Below are 12,167 nucleotides of genomic sequence, written 5' to 3' on the forward strand. Positions count from 1 at the left end.
GGTGCTTAAAAACAGCTCAACAAGGTGATGGAGGCTCGGTCTCCAGGACCCGGGTGATGATGCGTCCGGTGTTACACCCTGGGGGTCCACCTAGTGGGCAAGTGCTTGCAATTAATTGAACTAGAAGAAAATTGAAACATAACCCTGGGGTGGGAGAATTTCCCCCAAGTCTCCAGTGTGCTGATTACTGAACAGGCTGTAAGTAGGGTCTCCCGAATAGGGAGATGGTGGAGGACTTTAATTGAAGTATGACTTTCAAACGAGTTTTTTGCGGAAGTGCTGGGGCTTGAACCCTGGACTGCTACGTGCTAAGCAAGTGCTTTATCGGTATCCTACCTTCGCAACCAAACTCAAAACGTTCTTACTCTAAGTGGCTGGTTTGTTTCAGAGCGGGAATTGGGTTTGGATGCAGGAGCCAAAGAGAGATGATCTAGACCAGAAAGCATTTAAGAATCGCTTTGTGTTTATACACTGCTGTAGCACACTTTGAGCAGCCAATATAAGAGGTGTAAGCTGAGAGCAGGTGGAGGATGTGGCTCTCTCTGAGAAAAATTTCAGGGCGTGTCCAGCTGGAGGGTCGAGAGTACGCTGATGTACGCAACCCGAGGGTTTTTTCTTTCACAGCGCCCGGCATCGAACTCAGGTCTAAGCCTGGTTACACGACTTCAGCCCAGTGTCCAGAAGCTCTTGGCTTGGGCCTTGATACATACACCTAGTATTTTATGGGGGTTCAGGAGGTGAGCCACCCTTGGACTCTGTCACGAAGAGAAAATGCCTTCACTGTTACAATACCAGATCAGGGGGACTGTGGCTCCAAGTTTTCAAAAGGTGACATTAAAAATACCTCGTGTGTGTGTTATGTATGTATATGAGTGTGAGAAATATCCTGCTTTTCGATGTTGGCAAGGAATTAATTTTCTTTAAAAGTGATGGCTTAGTGGAGAAAGGCACTTGCCACCAAGCCTGACACCTGAGTTTGAGCTCTGGTGGAAGGGGGTAACTGAGACATTAAAGCTGTCCCCATAACCTCCGTATGTGCACTATGGTGTAGGTTTGAGTGGACGCACACATACAACACATCATAAATAAAAGATAAATAAATGTAATGTATTTTAAAATAAATAAAACACTTTACTAATTGTAGCTCAGTTGGTAAAGTGCTTGCCTAGCATGCGCAGACGCCTGGGTCCAATTCCCAGAAGGAGATGAAACAGACTTGGTAGTACACGTCTGTCATCCGAGCACCCAGGAGGTGCAGGCAGCAGGATCAGACATTCAGTCATTTTCAGTTGTAACATCAGCCTCTGCCATGTGAGACTGTTTATGACTGATTGACTGGATAAATGGCTGAATGCATGAATGAATGAATGAATGAATGGTCAAATGACTGGCTGAAAGAATGAATGAATTGGTCTAGGACTTATCTGGATGGAATCTAGAGATGGAAAAATGAAGTCCTGTGGATATGGCTGGAAGGACAGTCACAGGCTAATGACAAGCCAAGCCTACAGCTCTCACTCTCTCTGCTCTGTATACCAGATGTCTGAATTTCTCTGTGGAAATGTTTCATTCGCTATGCACCCTTTGATGACCCCACCCCTTATTTGGTGGCCATGGCCAATGGGAGCACTCACTACCTACCACTGTACTGTGCTTATTGACCATCTAGTACCTCTTATTTGTCTTTAATTTTTAAAAGATTTATTTATTTTTATTTTATGCATGAGTGCATATTATTGTCTGCATGTATGTTCATGCACCACATGTGTGCCTGGTGCCTACAGAAGCCATAAGAGGACATTCAATCCCCTGGGACTGGAGTTACAGCTGCTTGTGAGCTGCCATGTGGGTCTGATAATTAAAACCCAGGTCCCCTGGAAGAGCAGTCAGTACCCTTAATTGGTAAGCCACTTCTTTAGCCCCATCTCATGTCTTTTTTTTTTTTTTTTTTTTTAAGACAGGGTTTCTCTGTGTAGTCTTGGCTGTCCTGGCATTAGCTCTGTAAACTGGCCTGGCCTTGAACTCACAGAGCTCTGCCTGCCTCTGCCTCCTGAGCGCTGGGCTTAAAAGTGGGCGGATGCTCCCACTGCTCTGCTCCATCCTGTATCTTTTAATTACAATCTGCAGAGCAGAAGAGCAGACAGCTCCTAGATTTCACAGTAGGGGCCGGCAGTCTAGGATGGGACTTCAGCTTTGACTTTTGGACTCCTTCATCCCACCAGGCATTGGCTCCTTTCAAGCTGGAGTAGGAAGTTTAGAGATCGCTGCTGTCCCCTAGCCCCACCCCCTCCTCTCCTGCCAGGCTCTTGCTGTGCAGTTCCTTCATCCATACTTACAAAAAAAAAAAAATATTCTTGGCCTAATTCTCCAAAAACTGATTTGGCAGTTTTGTTTTGGGGGAAGAAATTGAGTAATAAAAGAGGGTCAAATACCGCTCCCCAGAGAAGGGATGGCTTTAATGCACAGGAGCCGGTAGTTGAAATAGCTCTGCCCAAGCTAAGAAAGAAAAGTCTCTACACTGCTCACAGGTTTGCCCCAGAGGAGAGCCGCTGAGGGTTCGAAGGCATTTCAAAGGCTTTCCAAATGACTCAGGGATGTGTTGTAAGCACAGTATTGCAAAAAACGGAAGCATGTCTTCAAATTCAGCCGCACACGGTGTACATGTCAGGCACTGAGTGTCCCTCTGCTCATTCAAATTCAACAGGAGATGTAGGTGTTGGTGTAGGAGGAAGGGAGACAGGCCACGAGGTGGCAAGAGTCGGGGGGGCTCCATTAAAAACGGTCAGGATGGGGTGGGGGGGGCTCCATTAAATATGGTCAGGACTTTGGAAGCAGCTGATAGCATCCATTGCAAAACATGGTTGATGGAGCAAGCCTTGCGGCAGCCGTTGACAACCAAAACAGAGCTAGCTGGCTTTCAAAGATGTGAAATCTACAATTGTGAAACATGTCCTAGCGAAAACCATTTTACTAAGAACAAGAGATGACACATCCACTCTGCCATACAACTCAGACCAAGAAGGTGCAAAGCTTATCTAAACGCTCTGCCCAGAGTGCTTTACTGGAAGAAGATATGGCTGCCAACCAGAAGCCTGGATTCTAGAACATTCTGTACTCCAGTCTCATCTAGGGGATCATTCAAGTCTCTGAAGGCCTGCTCCCTCCTCCAGCCCAGAGGGAGTAGAAGTAGGCAGAAGTGATCCTGGAGCTTCAGTCCCTGCCAAGGTATAGTTAGGGAGATCGAAGAGGTGGGCTTTGCAGAGAGGCTACTCCAGGGGGAGCCTCCTCCTTCAAACTCTTCACGGTGCCTCTGTCTAACACTGCACAACGACAGACTCAGATGAAATTGTCTTCTGTAGTTGGTTTTCAGGGAGTTCTGACGAATACTCTGTCTGGCAAAGGCTCTTAGAAGCCAGGAAGCCGGGTGCTTGACCACACTTCTGGTCTTCTGAGAAGTTTCCAGTTTCATCAGCTCTGAGCAACTCTGCAGAAGTGCTCAGGGTTCAGCTGTTGCTGCATGAAGACAATCACGTATGCTACAGTCACACACGTGCACACACACACACACTCAGGGGCATCAGCTGCAGACAATCACACCTGCCACAATCTGTCGATCTCTCTGTCTGTCTCTCTGTCTCTCTCTGTCTGTCTGTCTGTCTCTCTCTCTCTCTCTCTCTCTCTCTCTCTCACACACACACACACACACACACACACACATACACTCAGGGGCATCAGCTGCAGACAGTCACACCTGCTACAGTCACGCACACAATTAGGGACATCTTATCAGGCCGTGTACTGTCAGAGTGATGGAAAAAATCAGGCTCTGGCTATCACCAAAGGATGCTGCGACAGGGCCCACTGGTGGCTACAGAAATGGAAATCCCTGTCTTCAGCTCAACTCCCTGACCCCACTGACAGTACTATTGCTGAGATAGGCTTTCCTCCATGGCTTTCTGCCTCAGTTTCCCTTCTTGGTAGTCATTTATGATAATAATATCAATTGCAGGATGTTTTTCGAGAATACAGTGGCTGATGTTACCCTTGCTTAGGAAGGGGCTTGCAGCACAGACTGGCATGTGTTAGGTTCCCACCCTCAGCTCCCTCAAAGCTCAGCGTGGGGTTGGAGGGGCCGCTTATTTGGTAGAGTGCTGGTCTGTAACGCCTGAGGCCTTGGCTTGATCCCGGGCACTGAAACAAACCGCTGCCTGCGATGGTTCACACTTGAAATCCCAGCACTCAGGAGGTAGAGGCAGGAGGAGCTAGAATTCAAAGTCACCCTTGCTAGAGAGGGAGTTCTAGGTCAGCTTGGGTGAGAGATCTTGTTTAGACAGATAGCATCCAGTCTCCTCAAGGAAACTGTATCTTCAACCAGGACATGCGTACACATACAATTACAGGTGTGTGTGTGTGTGTGTGTGTGTGAGAGAGAGAGAGAGAGAGAGAGAGAGCAGACTGACTAGACATGAACAGTAAATTCTATTACTGCCAGTCCCCTTCAATTCCCCTGAACCAGTGAGCATTCATAACAAGAAATTTTCACCCTAGAGGTAAATGGGGGGGTAATAGGTTACTAATTCTTCCACATATTGAGCTCCTGTTAGGTCTTGGGCATTCCTGGGCATTGTACAAGGTCTAATACCTGCTGTAGACAATGACATCATTCTCTTGCCACTTCGTTTCATGTGGCCAAGACAGGTCCATAGAGACTAGTGGGAGAATGCAGGGGATGCTGGCTTAAGAGCAAACCAGATCGCTCTCACAGTGTGATAACAGTCACTTAAAAGCCCAGTCTATGTTCTGATAGATCCTCGGAGGAGAGAGCCTTCATTCCATGGCAGTGAGCAGACGCACTTCTTGAAGGGGAGGGATTTGTCTCAAGTTTTGGAAGTGGCTGAGATATCATGGCCAGTACTGGGGAGAAAGAGAGAGCTATGAGGCTCACAGAGAACTTGTTGGGAATGCTGAGGGTGATGGGAGGGGTGGACAGGGCTGATCCAGTCCCTGGAGAACAGAGGCACACATGAAATGAAATGGCAAATATAAGAGAGAATGACGTCATTGTCTGCAGCAGGTATTAGACCTTGTCCAAGGTCTGAATGGGCAAGTCACATGGGAAAGCCAGTGGCTTTGGGAGCACATTTTACAGCAGGGCTGTGTGAGGCACATTTGCTGATTTGTTTAGTTGTTCTGAGACAGAGTCTCATGTAACATGATGTCTGCTGGCCTTGAACTTTTGATCCCCACTGCTCCTGCTGCCCACATGCTGGGATTACAGGTGTGAGCTATGTCACCTGGCTGACGCAGTGCTGAGGAAAACCCAGGGCCTCATATACGACAGATAAGCCCTTTAGCATCTGGACTTTATTTTATTTTAAAATATTAAGTGTGTGTGTGTGTGTGTGTGTGTGTGTGTGTGTGTGTGTGTGTGTGCATGCTCGTGCGCCCATCCATCAGGTGCTATGACATTGGCATAGAGGTTCCAGGAGAGCTTGTGGGAGTTGACTCTTTTTCTCTACTGTCTGGGTGCTGTGACTTGAACTTAGATCATCGGGGTTGATGATGCACCTTTAGCCACTGCATCATCTCACTGGTCCCTACCTGAGCATTTTAATGATGAATGTTGACTACACAGTAAGAACCCGTGGAGTGGCTCTGAGGTTGGAGCTCTGTGGTAGAATGCTTGCCTAGCGTGTACAGGGAGGGCCCTGGATTCCACCGCTGACACCAGAGAACAAATAACAGAAACACTGTAGGGACTTAGCTGGGACTCCTGAAGCCTCAATTTCCCCATCAGAGGAGCTGTACAGTAGAGCCTTGCACACTGTGCCTGTGCTTCAGTTTCATCTGCACAGGGGTTGTGGTAAGGAACTGCCCAGGAAGCAATAACATGCTTACACCCTAACAGGGCATCCCACATAACGAGGACTCCCGTCCTTTGCCACTCCACAAAGAGGTAGATGGGTGTCAGAGGAAGAAGGCTCAGTTCTGGAGTTGCGCATTGCTGGAGCGGAGAAGCTCTGGTAGGAAGCCATCTTGACTGGAGACAGAGTCGTGGCCCAGGTAGTACTGCCATCTCAATGTGCATCGTCCTGTCGGCTCATGGTTCTGCACACTCGATCTCCAGCTAGTGGCCGTGCTTCGGAAAGTTGTGGGACCTTTAGGAAGGGGAGCCTTGCTGGAGGAAGTGGGGTGCCGTGGGTGGGCCTTGAGGTTTACTAGCGCAGGTCCATTTCCGTTTCACTCTCTCTGCTTCCTGACTACAGAGCAGATATGACCACAGCCCCCCAGGCTCCTGCCGTCCGTCATGCATTCCCGCCATGCATTCCTGCCACGGTGGACTGTATTCTCTAAAACCGAGTCCCAAAAGGAATGTTTGCTTCTTTAAACTGTGTATTGTCCGGCATTCTGTCGTGGTAACAAGAAAAGTAACTAAAGTAAGTTGGCCAAAGCTGAGACCACAGGGACCACAGGGACCTCCCCCATCAACCACTAAATACGAAAATGCCCAACACCCAGATCTTTTGGAGGAATTTTCCCAGTTGTGGTTTCCTCCTTTCAGATGATTCCAGCTTGTGTCAAGTTGTCAAAAAACTAGCCAGGACACTTGGGCTGTGTCAAGTTCCTCCATGCCTCTCCCTGAACCCCTTAGGTCAAGCAATCCCGAGCCTTCACACCTGCCCTCTGAGGGCAGCCATCTTGGAACCTTAACCTCGTGAATCACTACCCGCCCTGCTGACTCTGGCTGGCCTCACTCCGGCTTTCCTGCTACAGCAAGCTGGATGTTATAGGTCCCGTAGAAGACAGGGCACTTCCTGGGCAACTGGTGTTCCCAGGGACCACAGAGCATCACCAGGCAGTGAGAGACAGAAGCCAGCATGTTAAGTGTCACCTTACAGGGTCTGGCAGGGTGGAAAACCGGGCCCTGTGTCTTTGGAAGGTGTAGTGAGCAAGGTACCAAATCCTGTCCTCCTTGCAGCTCTAGAATCAGACTTCCCTTCTGAAGTCTTCTTCAGACTTCTGACTCGAGCTCCCATTTCTAGGAAACCCAGGCCCAACCAATTTTTTTTCCCACTCTTTCTGAAAACACAGATGTCAAACTCAGCTCTATTCTGGAAAATAAATTTCCTGATAAGAAATCCTTCACCGCAAGCAGCAAACAGCACGAGGTCATTCATTCTTGCAGGGAATCGCTGTCAGTGCTAGGGAACTCCTTCCTGACGTGGGAAAACCGACACATTACAAGAACTTTACTTACTTTCTTTCAGCTCTGAACTCTGCTGTTCAGAGGCAAGGCTGAGAGTGCTGTGGGCCCAGCTCAGGAATGGGGGTGGGGCAGGCACAAGAAGAAACCTGAGATTCACCAGCCAGCCAGTCTAGCCAGCAAGCTTCACGTTGGATGATAGATTGTCTCAAAATATAGGGCCAAGAACAATTGAAGAAGACACCTGTGGTGACTTCCGGCCTCCGCATGAGCACGCCCAGGTGTCTGCACCCACACTTACTTGTACCTGCATACTCATGTGCACATACGTGTACCCCCAGCCCCCACACACATTAAAGAAAAAGAGGTGGAGCTGAAAAGACGTGTTTCATAAAGCACAAATGACAAGACGCTGGAGAGGGGCTTTTGTTTTTGGTTGTGGTAATTTGACGGGGCAGGGCAGTAGTAAAATGAGATTGTGTACATATTTTAATGTGAAACAGGAAGGTCTGTACAGTGCAGACCAGACCAGAGAAACTTTCTTGTTAGTAAAAATCATCTATTCCTACTATTGGCTATTTGAAGCACAATTTTTAAATGTCTTTTGGATCCTTTTGTGGTGTGTGTGTGTGTGTGTGTGTGTGTGTGTGTGTATTCACCTGAAGCAACATTGGAACGTGCTAATCTAATTGCATCTAATTGATGGGATGTCTCAAGACTTATTCAAAGTGTTCTGTGTCAGGAGGAATGTTAGCTAACAGTGTCCAGACCAAGAGCTCGAGTGTACACTTTCACAAATTTGAATTTGTTCTGAATTTGGTTCTATGGCCTGGCACTTGAAAGAAAGAAAGAAAGAAAAAAAGAAAGAAAGAAAGAAAGAAAGAAAGAAAGAAAGAAAGGAAGGAAGGAAGAGAAAAGAGAAAAGAGAAAAGAGAAAAAACAAAAAGAAAAGGAAAAGGAAAAGGAAAATGTTATTTTATTGTTTCCAGATCGTGGGCATAGTTTTATCCCAACAGGAAAGGGGAATCCTGACTCATGCATTTATTTTCATAGACTTTTTTTTAAATATTTATTTTAACTTTAAAGTTGTGTGTGTGTGTGTGTTTGTGAGGGGTGTGTGCTTATAAATACAGGTGCCTTTAGAGGCCAGAAGAAGACATGAAGCTGCCCTAGGGGCTGGAGTTACAAGCTGCTACGAGCTGTCTGTGGGCTTCGAACCAATCAAACCTAAGTCTTTTGTAGGAGCAGTAAGCTCTCTTAAGCACTTGAGTCATTTCCTCAGCCTGGAGCCTCAATATAGTCCCCCCTCCCTCTCTCTGTACAAGTGTAACAAGGAAATAGTAAAGACCTCCATATTTTTGGGAAAACAAACATGAAATCAGCAATCGCCTGATAGCCCTTTGAAGACAGACAGCAACCAGTGCGATGAGAAAGGAAGAAAGGAACGACAGGACTCCTATGATGGTGTCTCTTCATGCACGCAGGATATTGAAATGTACCCAGGGGGAGCTCAGGTGTGGAGCTGAATGCCAGGTTGAATGCAGAAATTTTCTGATGTCAGAAAGGTGTTTGTTGGAGAATGGCTAAGGCATGCATCCCATGGTTGCTGTTATGTGACCACAACAAACAGCTGGGACCCTTCTCTGAAGTGGGAGCTTCTGGTTTGCTGGGAAAGTCCGTTATGTCAAATGATGTTTTTCTGGGGCACACGGGTGAAAGGATGCTTTATGAGCCCACAAACAGTGGGAGATGCGCACTGAGCACTGGTTTGGTCTGCTCCACCTCACTATTCTTTGATAACAACACGCATGTATCTGTTCGCCTTACATAGTGTTGTTGAGCTCCACATGTGTTAATGTCTGGCAAGCCTTGTGGTTTCTTCAGGATTGAACCCAACTGCTAGTTCACATGTGGCATTGATCTGCTGAGAGGACTGGACTGCAGCTGCTGGTTCTTGTGTGGTGTCTGCCTGCCTAGGGGGACTGCTGTGCAGCTGCTGAGTCGTATTTGGTGTTTGCTATGGGACTGAACTATTGGCAAAGATTGAGCTCGCCCCCCAAAGAACTATTGCTAAACAGGTCCACTTCTCCTATATCCCAATAACTTATCTCTTCCACTACCTCTGGTGGGTAGTGGGCAAGAGGAGAGGCTCAACATTTATTAAAAGTAGGTTGCAAAAATATGTATGCCTATCCAGTTTCTTCTACACATCTGGAACCTCAGGCATCCCACCCCTAGAAGACTTTGGTGAGGATGTCAGGACTGGAAGTCACGGCGGTTCAACTCGTCCAACACCCAACTCTAAGTTCATTCATAAGTCTGTATCTACCCTGGGCTTTGAAGATTTCTGCAGATTTGTCCTGAGGAAAGTGGCAAGGTGCTTACTGGTCAGGCTCAGGCTAAAGAGATGTCATAGAAGCTGTAGGGGGTGCCTGTGTTCCCTTCTGTATTGAAAACATGTGTGAGGCTGGGATCTCAGCATCCATTGTGACAGGCAGAACCAGCGGATGCTCTCAGTGCATACAACCACCAGCTTCTCGGGTAGAGTGGTGTTTTGTGACCTTCAGAATTTTATCTGTGTTTACACAAGTCAAGTAACACAAATACTGCATCTGTTGCCTTGGTAATGTTTCTAATTTTTAAATTTTATTTACGCATTCTCATTGTATCTAAGAGCACGTAGCATGTATTCTGATGCCTTCAGGGGCATTGCACCGCTGGACCTGGAGTTATGGGTGTCTGGGAGCCACCTGGTACGGATGTCAGGAACTGAACACAGACCCTGTACAAGAGCAGCAAGTATTTTTAACCTTTGGGCCATTGCCACCTCAACCCATGCCCAAGCAGTGTTTAATGAATGGTAGCTTTTATTATAGGTTCAGATATCTTTGAACGTTTTAAATATAGTCAGGGAGATATGTTATTTGTAAAGATGAAAACTATTATGGTGAGTGCCACATCAAATGGAAAAGTCAAACTAATTTATGCAAAGGAAGGAGGGACAGAGATGGGGACGCAGGGGATGGTGCTAGTGACATAAGCCACTTGATTTTGCTCAAACACGAGTCTGAGCCCAGGAACCCACATAAAGATGGAAGAACCAACTGGACAAAGTTGCCCCCTGACCTCCACACGTGGGTTGTGGCACATGTGCCTGCACCCACGTCATGCACACACATACACACAATAGTAATATAACACTTTTTAAAGAAGTGATTAAGCATTGAATAGTGACATGAAAATAGGATCATAAATGAAGAGATTGAGCAGATTGTGGGTAAAAAGGACCACTGTTCTAGAGATAACGACTATACTGAAGTGTCACTGAGCCTTTCCACCAGCTTACAAACATTTAACTAAAACAGCACTATGTTGTAGAAGGAACTGGCAGTGAGGCTCAGTGGCAGGTATATTCTAAGCATGAGTCCTGGAATTCAGGACCTCAAAATACAAACACACACACACACACACACACACACACACACACACACACGGAGTTGGAAAGGAAGTGAAGATTAACAAAACAGAATAGGTATTCTAGAAATAGGTTGAATAGGTTAATGCATAAAATAACATATACGATAATAAATATCATTATTGAAATCAGGGGCTGTAAGGATGGCCCAGTGGTTAGGAGAGTTCACTGCTCTTGAAAAGGACCTGAGTTTGGTTGCCAGCACCGGTGAGGCAGCTCACAACACCCTGTAACTCCAGTTCTGGGCAATCTGATGCCCTCTTCTGGTCTCTGCTGGCTACTGCATGTGCATGGCACACATAAACACATGTGGACACACACACACATGCATATCCATTTTAAAAATGAAATATTTAAAAAATAATCATTAAAATCAAAGGGCACATCAGCTGGGGCCTTATGTGGGAAGCAGATGTTAATGTGGGCATCGTGTTTGAAGGTGATCTTTGTTGGGCTTGGTCATTGTGAACACCTGTGACTGTGCTAGGCAACCATTGGCCACTCTTCTGATGGCTCCACAGTTGCCACTAATGTTTGCGGTAAACGGGAAGCGTAGTCAGAAACTCGCTGGTTCAGGAATCTGGACCATGGAGCTCAGAGCTGGGCACCGGGATTGTGACTCACACAACAATGTTGCCCCTCACACTGCTCCTTATGGACCCCCCAAGCCACGTGTTTTGAGTTCCCTCACAAGCCGTACTGTGCAGGAGCCACAGGGCAGAGGGAGATGACTCACTCCTGCCTCCTAAGCCTTTCACAAATGCATCCTAGCTGTGACTGCTGTCAGATCACAGGGCCTCAGGCTCAGGAGAGCCTGGAAGAGTCCTTAGCATGTCAGTTTTCTCAGATCACTGAGAGATCTGCGGCAGGGTATCTATCAACACAGAGACAAACTCATCCTGTCTGGACCATTGGCTAGACTCTTACCTCATTCCAAACAGAAAAATACTCCCACAAGTTAAAGATTGAAGAGACCAAATTACACATGAAGTTTCTAAACCAAACCAAGGGAAGCCAGATGTGAACTCTAGGCCAGGGTGTGATAGTGAAACTGGAGCTCTACGAGAAAGATAAACAAACTTGAGCAAGTAAAGTCAACTGGCTTTTGTCCGATTGAGTTGTTAAAAGCTGCAGCAGGAGGGATGGCTCAGCAGTTAAGAAAGCTTGCTGCTCTTGTGCAGGACCTAGTTTCAATTGAACCACTCACAATTGTCTGTAACTTCAGTCTGGGCATCTGACACCCTCTTCTGGCCTTCACAGGTACACACACACACACACACACACAAATAAAAATTACCATAATTCTTAATTGTTAAAATGAACACTTGAGGGAGATTACAACTTTACTTCTAGACAAAAGGTTAACATTCTCATGGTGGAAAATATGTTAACATATTTGTTAAGTGCAATATATTGGTAGACCCACAAGAGTAAGAAGGTATCCGGCATCAAATTCAGTAAATGATACAAATTAATTAAGTTTGGAAA

At 46.6% G+C, this 12,167-nt stretch overlaps 1 long non-coding RNA gene across 1 annotated transcript in view; it reads left to right on the forward strand.

Annotated features, from left to right (window-relative positions):
- The first annotated feature begins 2,983 nt into the window (after window positions 1-2,983).
- The window catches only part of Gm33424, a 32,525-nt gene continuing 23,341 nt past the window's right edge, over window positions 2,984-12,167 (forward strand). The window contains exon 1 of the long non-coding RNA XR_382381.4: window positions 2,984-3,225. This is a non-coding gene — a long non-coding RNA (predicted gene, 33424). The remainder of the gene's footprint in view (window positions 3,226-12,167) is intronic.

The sequence above is a fragment of the Mus musculus genome, chromosome 13 (assembly GCF_000001635.26).
Source record: "Mus musculus strain C57BL/6J chromosome 13, GRCm38.p6 C57BL/6J".
Lineage (NCBI taxonomy): Eukaryota > Metazoa > Chordata > Mammalia > Rodentia > Muridae > Mus > Mus musculus.